At 38.0% G+C, this 14014-nt stretch overlaps 1 protein-coding gene and 1 non-coding gene across 10 annotated transcripts in view; both read right to left on the reverse strand.

The window, feature by feature from the left end:
* The window catches only part of MACROD2 (mono-ADP ribosylhydrolase 2), a 924269-nt gene that overhangs the window by 493307 nt on the left and 416948 nt on the right, over nucleotides 1–14014 (reverse strand). The window lies entirely within an intron of this gene.
* On the reverse strand, nucleotides 5745–5934 carry LOC147601461 (U2 spliceosomal RNA). Its single transcript, XR_015258340.1, has one exon. It is a non-coding gene; the product is annotated as a U2 spliceosomal RNA (small nuclear RNA).

Consider the following 14014-nt stretch of genomic DNA (forward strand, 5'->3'; position numbering starts at 1 on the left):
GACAAAGTTCTGTTGCTACGGCAGGCTGGCAGCTCATGGCACCTGATACCACAGCACTATTACCTTTACAAAATTGCAGATGGAAGTATACCTAAGTCCTTCCTTGCGTTCTTCCCATCATTCCCCTTCACCATCCATCCATTTTTAATTTTTTTTTTTTAAACAGGTCATCACAAATCTAGCTCTGATGTCTCTAATTTCCCAGATGATCTGCTGACTTACTTGTGGTTTGCAGGAATGAAAGCTTCCTGCAGGCTGGTTGCACCCAGCAGACAATACAGATGCCTTCTTGGAGCAGGAGGAAGAAAATCAGAGCTGAAGTCATTATCCCCTTTCACCACCACCATTCTCCTTCCTCTGTAAATTCTCTGACAGCATTCCCCCCTTATCTTATTCTACAGTGTCAAGTAAAATGAAAAGGTTAAACTTGAAGGCTTGTACATGGCATTTGGTTTAGGTATCCACTTTAAAAAAAAAAAAAAAAAAAAAAGCTCTACATACAACAAAATATTTTTAAAATCATAGAAACATGAAGGTTCAAGGACTAAATTTGCTACCTTAGCCAACTTACACACAAAGTCTAATACTGCTCCCCATAGAAATACTTACTATTATGCTTCCTAAACTGACTATTGGAAGTCAAGTTTAGAACCAAAATCTTGTTCCAGTATCCAAGAACATGTCGCAGGTGCAAATCCTCATGCTTTGGAACACCAAATTCCTTTCCATTGCTCTTCATACAAAAGTACAGGGATATAAAACTGGAACAGGTAATTATCTTTAACCTCAATTTGGTCAAGGTTATCCTTTTTATTTTCTACACTTAGTATCTCCCAGTTCAATTCTTTCTCTCTTTCACATACCCACATTTCCTTTTCTTGTTCTATTGGAGGACATTTGGACAACCAAGCAGACAGTAAAGACTATAGACATAGTGTTGTGAAACCCTCTAACCAAAAAGCCTGCTGTGAATCAGACTCACTGGGAACACAGGCTACTACTCATTTTCACTCACAGTAAGAGCCACAGGTAAAGCTTCACATTGGGGGGGGGGGGGGGAATATTTGGCTTCCAGCGCTAAGTGCCAGCAAATGTCCACTGGATGATGGATTGCCCTGCAGACTCCCTCTGCATGCAGTCACCCATGGCTCACCAGTGGTTTGTTACTCCAGGCTGAGCCTACTGAATGGAGTAATTTTTAGAGCAGGTTGGAAGTCTTTGCAAAATATCAGCTTTTAGGTTTTCAGTCTTTTACAGTTAATTCAGAGATTGAGGGTCAAAATATATAAGTCTTGGTTTTGCATTAACACCATAAATGATCATAACAACTCGTTAGCTATGATTCATTTATTTGTCTAGAAACAAGTAAGGGTCAGTACTGTCAAGAAAGGGAAAAGTTTATGATTAAGCTCCAGCTATATTTATTCCTCATAATATCTGCTTGAAGATAGCATTCAAAAGGATTTTCAAAAGATTCAGCACTTGATTTTCCATCCACCTAATTGAGATAGTATTGCAGAGAATTCATACAAAAGAACATTTATGTAGAAACACATACCTTTACATTCAATATTTTTGTATGAAATCATTTGGCAAACAGCTTAATTTTAAGGCAATACAATAATTCAACAGAAAATGACTCGGGATGATTGGAATAAGCATAGAAAGTAGCCTTAACATTTCTGCTGCATGAATTTTTGATCTCCCCCCAAAGAGAAACAAGGAAAGTGCTCAGTTTTCGAGTACGTACAGAGTAACTAAGCAACTTATATCATGATCGCACTGATAAAACCTACAAATATGGCCTTCCTATCAGCGAAGATCACTGAAGAAATCTCGAACTGAGAGTCATTTCAGGATGCTTGATTTACATTATGTTCATCCCAGGTAAGGCACCGTGCACAGAGACCACTTTCCTGTCTCATGAGAAAGGGCTCTCAAATGAGGAAAGAGCTGTTACAGTAATGCAATCTAAGTTTAAAATAACAATAATAAAATATTATCCCTTTGGGTAGTCTGAACATGAAATTAAGTCATTTATTTAAAGTATCATGTAACAGCTCTAAAAACAATAGGCACAGGCACTTTATTTTTTTGATGTATGAATGAGTTTTGCATGTAGATACCTAGCATCTTGCCGTGTCATGACTGCAGAACAACAGCAGATACTTATCAGCTCAGCCTTAATTAATTTACTCCCAAATGAATACCTCATTTAGAAGGAAATAAATTGTAATGTTATCCTGGAAGACCACTTCACACAAATGGGACAAACTGTTACCTTCTCTGATTTGTATCTATTCTCTAATCATGCAGCGACTTACTATAAAGGAATTCAAAATAATTCTAAAAATATCCAGCTGGTATTGCACATAAATATTGTACATTCCTCTCTGGATAAAATCCTTCTAAGGGAAACAGCTAGGTTGCTTAAGGCTTGTTTTTCTTACATCTCACACAGACATGCCTCAAACACTCATATCACTGTTCCATCAAATTTTAAATCACCTATGTGGAAACATCTACAAGTTGAACAACGTTCCACTGCTTTTGTTATGTTATTTTGGTGTTTTAATTATGTTACTTAACACAGCAGAACAAAGTTTGACATTCTTACTGAATCTCATAAGTTGTCACTTTAACAAAATGCATTCCCATAAGGAGAGATAATATAGGCCATATGAAAGTCTCCATTTTAGCTTAAAACCTTCTCAAACAATCCTAATTGTTTTCAGAAAGTCAATGGCAGGATTATGCTCTGAAGCACAGAAGAAGTGTGCAAGTTATATTTATATGTCAGCTCATTTTTGTTTGTTTTACATTGTGGTGGAGGTTTTTTTAAAAAATGGGTCAAAGAAAAAATGAAATGAAATGTAAATTCAACATTAATGCAATAGTACTGACTCTGGAACAAAAACATTATGACATCGTGCTGGAAATGTACAATTCTTACAATTTTTCTTCTCTCTTCAAAACATTTTACTAAGGAAATGGCCAATGCTACAATACAAAGTCCAGAGCACAGCACACAAACATAAAAAAAAAGAAAATAGTTTCACAATAATATCCAGTGATACAGCATGTCAGAAGCTTACATAGACTTTAAAAATACCAAAGCTTATCATGTTGCAATAAATTGCACTAAAGTAATTTATTAGAGTGCTAAATGTTGCTTTTATAATTGCAAAATCAAAAGACCATAGGTGTCACTCTCTAAAGGGAACCCAGCAATCTGGTCTAATTGCTAACTGAATAATAGAAGTTAATTTTTAAGTCAGGGCAGAGGAAATTTTGCACTTGCATGACAATTTCTACAGTAACATGAGCTTATGTTTTGAATCTGACAGGGGTGCACATGGACGCATTGGCATCAAACACTATGACAGCAAAAGGCACATGGAGTCATCTGCAAAGGTTCAGATGTTTCTCACAACAATGTCTTCTTAAGTGAGCTCTGCAATTCTTTAAAGAAATCTGTACAACTCTTCCCATTGCTCTTGCCTATTCTTTCAGTTTGTGTATCAAGAAGATGTCACTGAGCCCCTGTCCAAGGATGAGTATGTCCCCTGTCATCTGAAGAGCGGCCACGGCAATGGATGCTCAGTTTTGCCAACGTATTCTCATGCATTATCTCAACATTGCATTCTCTCCTCCACATTTTCAGCCTATTTACAAAGGAAAGACCTGGCTATTGCCAACCTCTCTACTTTTCCCCCAGTGCACTGTGAAAAGGATTTCTGCATTCTAAAAATCAGCACAGCAAAATGCAGATCTTTACGTTTCTCCAAAGGCTGTCTCTGGAAGGCACAACGCATTACTGCCCAGGTTTCACCTAGACAACCTAGTTTTAGGGTGAAGAACCACTCAGAAGGGTGGAAGGTAAGCAGGAATGAAGGCAGAGAAATTCTACTAATTTTTGGCTAGAAAAAAGAAAGGCTGCAATCCTACTGCTACAGACAAGTGGCCCATGAATCCTCCTTTGCTCTGTCCTAGGAGACACTCTTCAAAAGAACTACCATACATGTGCTGATCTAGGGGTAACGAAAACACTTCTTGAATGCCAGCCTGTGTCATAGGTTTAAGTAGCCTATGGGGTCCTCAAATGTCCTTACCTCACCTGGGTGAATATAACTCTCACTGAATTAATTTTCTCAGAGAAAGAAAAGAGAGAATCAATATTTATTCCAGGATCAAAATGCTTTTCGCTTAAAGAACTCAGCAGTCAAGAAAAATGAGGAACAATCATTTTGTTCCCTTGACAAACAAAAGCTTCCTTGCCAGTAGACACTGTATATTGACAATAACCTGTAAGCATCGTAGCACACAGTAATAAGACGGTATTTTGCTGCAGTGGATTTTTATCTTGTAGACACTATTTTTTTTTTGTTCTAAACATAAATTTTAAACAATCAAAATATTGCCTTTTCCATTAAATAGCAACATTAAAATTGTTACAATTAACAAACACTTAATTGCCCTCCCTCTCCACCAGAACATCAGCTTTATTTAACATGTCATAATCAAAATACTGAGGCCATAAATAACGACTAAGAAATCATCAATTGATTCAAAATGCACAGAACAGGAAGTCTAGAGCTTTTTGGGAAACTATTATTTTATTTTATTGCAATTAATTTAGCAGTGCACCAAGCTACCACCAAAAATGTCACACTGAATTAACTTGCTTTTTATTAACCATGGCAAGTCAAATAATTAAAAAACCAAAAGTGTCTTGGTAATGAGACTTAACTCAAGGACATTAATTTACAATGACATAAGTTCCTCCTTTCTGTATTACCTCACATGCTTAGGAAGAAATCCTTGAAGGGCCAAATTCTTATGTCATTTAGAAATTATTTTGATCACTCTCTATCTGAACTGTATTCATTTTGCTTCTAATACGACTTCCAGTTTTCACCCTGTCACATCAGCTTGGCCTTTCATGGCTTGATTCTGTTTCAAAAGATGTCATAAACCATGCTTGTCATCACCTGCTGCATTACATAGACCTCAGTGGTAACTATGTCATAGGCCAAATAAAAGCAGCTTTTGTTAGCCACCCACTGATTGTAACATGTATGAACAGTTCCGGACCTCCAGTTTATAAAATGGCATAAACTGGTATTTAATCAATCAAAAACATTCAAGTGAACACCAGCTCTCCATAGCTTTTGGCATGTTTCTGAATATATTTAAACAGTTGTGACAGCAGTGTTTCCTCAAAGATATCGATCGTATCTATGTTTCCAATGGTCTTTAATCAAACCAAATCAAAACCTGCATGTACCATTTTATCATGCTGTAGTATGTTTCTTCTATTTTTGATTTTGCAGTTATTTCTGATTGCTATTTTATCTCATTCTTCAGAAAAACAGCACCTCTAAGAGTGGTCAGTGAAAATACACAGCAACTTGCTCTTCAACAACAATGAGACTAAGAGTGTAGGCTCGCTGTATCCAGTAAGTACAAAGTAATGCCTAGTCCTTATGTTACAATATTGGACATTACAGAATGGATATTAATATGGACTGAGAAGACAGCAAAACCAAGATTTAATGCAATCAGAAGTGCTATTTTATTTTATTTTTATAGGGGTTTTATTGAGGCTCAGGAAAAGCTCCGAGTTTAAAATAGGTGGAGATTAACAGAATACTTTAGAGAAGCATAATCTCTGCTTACTCTGTTCCCGCTCTTCCCTTCACACTCATTTATGGTCATTAGAGGACTTGTTGCTTTTTTTTCTCTCTTTTCACACCATTCCAGAAACACAGCAATAGCTGGTTTCATGCATGGAGGGGATGGCATAAGCTCCTAGTACATTTCCCAGTCCCCAAACTCATTTAATATAAAATCCTCAAGCTGAGGACGTAACAGATATTAAACTGATAAAAACATGTGCTACACTTGATCTTTACCAAAAGGTCAAGAAGCAAACACGAGTCAGCAGACTCGATGGTTTCCTGGTCTGACTCAGTGAACATACTGAGACTGAATCATCATAAGATTTTTAACACCTCAGTAGCAACAATTACGTAGCTTTACCACCCATATTTATTTCAAGAAGCTGCAGACAGACTACAGACCTCAAATAACTCACTCCAGGATTTCAGTGAGCTCATGATTTTGCACACACAGTAACTATTCCAGGACAGAAACTTGGGAAAGCTCAAAATGCCATGTCCAATGGCTTCTCAATATGTTCCAGTCTTGGTCTAATTATTTCCTCTATGGTAAACTAAATTAAAAAAAAAAACAAAAATAAAACCACAAAACCACCCAACAACCTTCCCTCTAAACTCCTGCAGCTCCCCTATCCCATGCCCCAAACACTTAAAGCAAGCTTCTCATTTCTGAATTGTTACAGTGTTATTTTAGATTAAAGAGCAACACATCTCCTCTACAGAAAATATTTCACCAAATTCTAAAAAGTTGAGGGACTTTTTAACAAACAACATACTAAGGACAGAACTACATACTGCAGTATGTAGTTAATGCTTTAATTTAGAACATATTTACTACATACAGTATGTAGTATGTTCGTAATGCTTGCTGAACTCATTAGAGCATCTTACATGCTAATTCAAAGACTGCATTTAAGTCTTGCCAAAGCATGATTTTTAATTACTTTGTGTGTGGACATTTTAAAAAATTTATTTTGGAGTTTGATACAAAGAACACTAAGACAAAGCTGCTAAAGCTTAAAAAAAATCATCCCTGTGCATAGAAACTAAAAATATCTTTTGCACTTAATGAGTCGTAACAAAAGACATTTGAGTAACTTGGAAGAAGACAATATTTTCTTTAAAATTATTTTCATTTTCAAGAACATTTTGTAAACAAGCTTGGAAACCTTTTTATTTCCCATTATATTTTCAATCACTCATTATAATCACTAATTATTTATAAGAATAGAACAGTAGGGCAAAAGTAAAAGGAAATGTATTGTCAAAGCAGAAATATCCAGCTAATATACTCATGTTGGTGTTCTAAGCTGCACAAGAGAGCCAGACAACTATAACATAATTGCTTTACTTTCAATACAGAGTATTCAGTGAATCACTATCATAAAATCTACTGGATTTTAATGAGTTAAAATATTTTAATAGCATAGCTTTGTTCTTCAGTTTAATCACCTTTCCTAATGCTCTGAACAACATTTAAGCATGTGCTTAATTTCGTACCGAAGTCAACAGAACTTTCAGTGAATATTGGAAGTTAAATGTGCTTAATGAGATTTACTGAATCAGAATGCATAAAAACCAATGTGAGCAGAATCAAAGCCCAGCAGCATTAGTCAAGTCCACCCTGAGTTTCCCTAAATATGCAGGGCCTCCAAAATGAGAAGGAAAATTTTATAATTATTTTGACATGTCTACTGTACATCTGTATTACTGAAATACTTAGGTAGCAAAACACATACCAGACTTCAGAGGAATTTAAAGTAGGACAAGGAGAAAAACCTTTAATTTACCCTAAAATACTAACTGGAAGCTTCTGTGGAACTTTCTTTAGTATCATTAGTTCAGCAATACCCTTTGACATGAGACAACTTGAGGGAGGTGATTCTCCCCCTCTACTCTGCCCTGGTGAGACCCCACCTGGAGTACTGTGTCCAGTTCTGGAGCCCCCAACACAAGAAGGACATGGACCAGTTGGAGAAGGTCCAGAGAAGGGCCACGAAGATGATAAAAGGGCTGGAGCACCTCTCTTATGAGGACAGGCTGAGAGAGTTGGGGCTGTTCAGCCTGGAGAAGAGAAGGCTCCGGGGAGACCTGATAGCGGTCTTCCAGTACCTCAAGGGGGCCTACAAGAAAGATGGGGAAAGGCTGTTTAGTAGGGCCTGTTGCAATAGGATGAGGGGTAATGGTTTTAAAATAGAGCGGGGTAGATTTAGGTTAGAAATTAGGAGAAAATTTTCTACGATGTGAGTTATAGAACACTGGAACAGGTTGCCCAGAAAGGTGGTGGACGCCCCCTCTCTGGAAACGTTCAAGGCCAGGCTGGATGAGGCTCTGAGCAACCTGATCTGGTTGGGGATGTCCCTGCTCCTTGCAGGGGGGTTGGACTAGATGACCTTTGAAGGGCCCTTCCAACCCTAGCCATTCTATGATTCTATGATTTCCTCCAAAAGGAAAATGTAGTATAATTAAATTGTTTTGACTGGGGGCAGGAGGGAACGGAAGGATGGAGTGAACGTATATTTTAGCTATCTGTTCCTCTGTGAAAAAGAAGGAATGTAATCCAATATTAGCATCTCACTTCCTCAATCATTCAGGGAAACCACGTAATCCTCTCAAACCTGCATACGAACATCTGCATTATACCAGACTATACTCTTTCACAGATTAAATTAAGTTACCTGCATGCCTTCAAGCCCCCTTTTTTATTACCAAAGACTACTATTTCTTCCTAGTGTGGAGGAGTTTAGTTTAACAAATAACAACTCAAATGATCTTTGAAGGCAGCGTACAAAATACACAACTGTTCTTCACTATTTTGTCTGACATTTAAGTGACTTAAGTGAACATTTAATTGCATTGCAACTAGTAAATATTTTCCTTGACAGTAAATACTAAAAAAAAAGATTTGACTCAAAGAGAAAAATTCTTCAGATCCCATACTCACTATAAATGTTCAAATTTGACTTACCAATATTTTAATTCTCTTATAATTTACACTGAGGATCTGATTCTGACATCAAATGTCAGAGACACACTTGTTTTTTCTGCTCAGAAAAACTAACAGTATATTGGAGAAACGTTTAGCAATTTCTCTTAACAATATACTGTCACCAATCCTTTCCCTAATATACTGTCAAAATCAACACATCTGTTAGAGACAAAATTTCGCGAATTTAATTTTCAACATAACAACTGTTATTTCAATATGCCAGTCATTAGCATGGAAGGAGTTAATCTTTCCCAGTATTTTTATGAGTAAAAAAAAAGGCTAGGAACAGCTGTCACTCAGGTGATGAATACAAGCTGCCAGCCTTTTAGACAGCAGGTACAGTATTTGAGCTCTGAATTAATTAGCATTCAGAAAGCCTAAACACTGCATGATAACTCCGCAAGATAATTTTTGTCCCTTCCTGCAAATTAACACTAGTATTAAGATGAGCAAGGACACAATGCAGATCGTAATTGTACCTATTAAACAAAGCTTCACAAATAACAAATTAGAGATTTTAGCCAAGAATGCATCAAGTCTAACAAAACATTGCTGCAGATAACACAGGAATTCATCTTCACTTTTTCATGGCATTGACAAAAACGCATACAATATGAATTCCTGTGTAAATGCATGAAATGTTTTCTGCATACGAGCACAGGCTTCTCAAAAGTTCAAGTTTCTAAATGCTTAAATAGGGGCTTTGTCTCAAAAGCATTCGGGCTACTTCCATACAAGAACCCCTTTCAACATATGCATGTACACTGAAATGACAAGTTAGTAAGGCCTCAAAGATTACACTTACAACGTCCTAAAAAGTATGGCCTTCACCAAATGCTGTTTTAGTACTGCATCGAAGTCTAAACAACCTGGTCTGGAAAACCTTCCTCCTATATATATAATTTCATTTAAATGATGAACATATTATTTAAAGCACAAAAAATGATTGATGTCAGAATTTAATGATGTTCAATAAGTGGCCATCTGTCAGCAGTCAAGGAGTAAAAAAGCAGCACATTATTATTTCCCAAAAGATTAGAAATATTGATACTAATTAAAAGCCACATTATCATTATCTCAAAGCAATCTCTAAACACTAATCAGACTTCAAGTCCAGCAAAGGGGAAGGGGGAGACCTATGGATATGAGCATTCCCCAAATGAGCCATTTGAGTTGAAAAATCTCTAAATTGGTGTTATGATAGCGTACGGATCAGAACTTGGTAAGTTCAGAACAGGTAACTCCTGACTGGATGGGCAAGCAAATAACCCTAACCTGATGTATGAAAGATTATTTATTTTAAACTCAACACTTTACAAGAAATATTTGGTACATTTTTACAAAGAATTGCAAAAGGAGACAACTATGCTAAACATGGCATTTCACTATTTATTTTTTCCTATTTTCCATACACAGTATTTTAAAACAAAATAAAACTTGGCATTGCAGTGCCCAGACATATGATTAATAGCACCATACTAAACTGCAATGTAGTAGGTATTTTTAGGCGAGAAATGGATTGATATCACATGCACATAATGGACCTGCATGGCCAGTTATGACTAAAAACCACACACAAAGGAAGAAAAACCAATGAATATGGTATCTGTGAGGCATTTTTGACTATTTGGGCCTTTAAGAACTCCATTCTGAGGTCAGGGCTGCTTTGGCTCCTCACACCAAGTGCTACGGAGGAAGAAGGTACATAAAGGTAGGTGGTTCAGGCTGCTGCTAACGTTTGCCTGGAGCTCTGCCTTCAACATTAATAGTCAGTTAATTACCTTTTAAAATGTAGTATTTATTGACATTTTCATAATTCATCTCAATCAGAACCTCTTTTAAGCAAGCAAACCTCCACCAATCTCAAAATCCATGCTTCATGTTTGAATAGAAGCAACTAGCAGCCCATAACATACTTTTTGTCTTAGCATGTAAAAAGCTGACAAGACTCTTGGCATTGATTGCTTGCAGAGAGGCAAAGGTATAGGCCATTGGCAAATGTTTCCCTGCCCTTGGGATACAAGGGATGTGTAAGCGAAGTATGACTGATCCCAACTCCCATGTCGTGGAAACTGTATGTACAGTCCCAGGTCCAGCAATTCTGACTCTCTGAGCCTTACTCATGAGTTTACTGACTTTTTGAGGCCAGTTGAAGAGTTTTGCTGTGCCAGAAGAAAGAGGCAGGTGAGTGGTGCTGGTAAGGTGCAGCACCAGAGGCAGGTGAGTGCTGAAGGTAAGTGAAGTATAGACAAACACAAAGTAAAAGGCACACCTGGAATAGCTGGAGAAAATAGGGATGGGAGAATCACGTTGAAAGTGTGGAAAAATGGCAAATTGAAAGTGTCACAGCTGTGGCCGCAGAAAAGCACAGCTACCCTGGCAGTCAAGGCCCAGGGGCATGACTACCCTTACATAATTAAGACCAAGCATTTTTTCCACCCTTTTTTTAATAGCAAGCTTTTTCACCTGTAACTACCACTATCAAATTACCATCTCCACAGTGCAAAGTCACCTCTAGTCTTCCTCCTCAGGTCAAGGAACCCATTTATCACCATCAAGTGAAGTATATTTCTATTTTTACTTGTCATTTGCAAACCTTTGCTTCACACAGGTGTGACCTCTGATCCTGATTTTCCTCCAGCACTTCCTTGCCATACTCTTACAACCCTCCATTATCTCTTCCCTAAGAAATATTTAAAAACTTAAGAAAGATGTCCCTGGTTTTGATTACCCTATTCCAGTCTAACTCCTTGATCTTCAGCATAAACACTTCGATCATTCTGGCATTTTCATTGACTCAAATTAAATGCAGAGCCAGTAATTATTTCATAATCCCCTTGCCCTTTGATACACAGGTCTTCTGCCTTACACAATGACAAAGTATTACCTCCGAAATCCTTAAATGGTTCAGATACTTCAGATACGCTTTGGATATGAATCTGTCACAGGGGACTCTTAAGTAAAACTTGTGAGGCTTACCCAGTACTAATTATTAGCAATTATAGTGCTTTTCTAATGTTGAGCTCAAATGCCCAAACATGATGCGAGCCATATAACCATACAATTGTTCCATTGATTAACAAGTTCCTCAGGGTGATCATGAGCACTAGGTACAAGGTCCCTTGTATTTCGCAGCCTGATAAATGTAAATTCAGTGGAGCTGACACCAAAAGGGAAATGCACAGTACTGTGCAGCTACACTTGAGATAGGTTTAGACAGGCATACAGAAATGAAAAAAAATACCATCAGCATCCAGTTTTACTCATGTTATTTACTTCAATATTCACTACATTTGTTTCAAACTGTCACCAAATTCTCTATTCTTTGTTCTTCACAGATTTGCCTTCTGACTCTGTGCAACTGTTGTACATTGTATAGCTGTCAGGGCAGAAGTGGACTGTATTAAAAGCTGGATAACTGTAAACTGGGGCATATGGCTCTAAGGAGAATGTAGGAGTTAGTGGGAAGAAGGGGGTTTTGATTTGATTTTTTTTCAAGAGTCCAGATATGACTAAAGCTTTTTCCAGTGGGCAAAGAAAATATCCCTTGTTTCTCTGTTTCTCCACAATTTGAAAAGTTGTTTGCTTTTTTTTTTTTTGTTTCATCTGGAAGGGGTGAGGAAAGAAGAAGAAAAGAAGGGAAGTTTAACATTAATCCTAATTTACACAAAAAATAACAAACCTTCCCTTCTGGTTCTCTTCTTCTGTCCCAGGAAAATACGTTCTCAAACAGCATGCATCACACTGAGGTTTTTGCAAAAAAAGCACAGAAGTGAGCTAGCTGCTGTGTAAACATGTCAGACTTCATAGCTTGCATGCATTGAAATGACCAGCACAGTTCGCTCTTCTCAAAGGTATTGCTTCAAGCCGATTGCTGACTCAAGACAAGAACACAACTCTGGTCACAGTGAGTTTCTGAGTATTTTCTCTACAGCTGCCAGGTATAGAGGGTTTTCTGTTTGTTTCGCTTTTTCTCCCCTTTTTCATATGAAACCTCAGATTATGAAGTACAGTTTGGCAGCACCAGGCTGAATTCACTGCCAGTTTCCTAGGGTACATAATCTCCAATAACACAAAGCCTTCACTATCTTCTTGCCCAATAAATCAAAATTTTGCACCACGATCTTCCTTAAAAATATTACCTCTTGTTTTTTATCTCTCAGTTGCAACTAATCCTTTTTGTCAACAAGTTTTCATCCGTAACGAGTCTGCCTATGACATATTAGGTCCCAATGCATCTCTTAACAAATCCCCCACACACGGCATGGTTCAAAGAGTGCACAGGTTGCAAAAAGGACCACAGAGACAGAGACTCTCTTCTCTGGGATCAGAAAGGCTGTGCTTTCTCATGGAAGACGCTCATCAAGTGAGAAGATGGGAGAGACAGCACGCTGTCAGGGAAGTCCAGGCTTACGTATCGCATTTCGAGTGCAGAAGCAGAACACAGAATTCGTGATATTTGTATTCTTGAACATCTCTCCTGTCGGGTTGAATTACTGGTCATGTGTCTATTGCTGTCATGCTGGAAAGCTGACCCAGGCAATGTTTGCTTCATACTCAGCAATTTTAAACAGCTTTTCTCTAGGCTTTAAGGGCTAGTATTGTATCACTCACTCCCTAGGACTTGGCTATCCTTTTTTCCTCCCCTCTTCTGCCCCTGCTTCAATTTTACGCTTGTTCACTTTGCCCAACATATCAAAAGTGCACGAGGCAGTAAAAAGTGGACAAACTTTTTTGCCAGGAGTGAAGTATGAGAGGCTTCCCTTGCTTTCACAGAAGGAATAATGGGAATAAACTCAGTGACAGTTATTTGCTCTCCCCACTTTTAAAACCTGCCGCCTCTTTGTTCGCAGCAGCCTACGTTTAATGTGCAGTTGTGGAGGGAAGGAAGGTGACAGACACCAGCGTGCTCTCCCACTTCCTGCGGCACCCTCACCGAACTCTCTTGCAAACTGCTATTACACTGCATGGCCACTTGCTTCCAGTTTCTCAGGGAAACAGCTCCATTTTCATCTCCTTTACAAGGAAGCTAAATATGTGCTTAAATTCGCTACAGGGACACTTGACACCTAGGCGGTAATTTCTTCCAGTTATGTGGGATTTTAAACCAGTTCCCACAGGGCGCTCTGGGTTTCTCTGCAATCTTCTGTCAAGCCAAGAGTTTCAGTTCACTCAAAGACCGAAGTATTGCAAAAGCTGCTCTTGATGGGTGCCAAACTGCTAATAACAGAGATTACAATGGCCATGTAATAAAAAACTACAGGTACTCTAGTTTTGTCTTCTGAGATGTCTGAGAAAAAGAGCATGCCTCCGTCTGTGTATACACAGACACATTCTCTAGTTG

The sequence above is a fragment of the Chlamydotis macqueenii genome, chromosome 3, assembly GCF_036417535.1.
Source record: "Chlamydotis macqueenii isolate bChlMac1 chromosome 3, bChlMac1.mat, whole genome shotgun sequence".
Taxonomy (NCBI): domain Eukaryota; kingdom Metazoa; phylum Chordata; class Aves; order Otidiformes; family Otididae; genus Chlamydotis; species Chlamydotis macqueenii.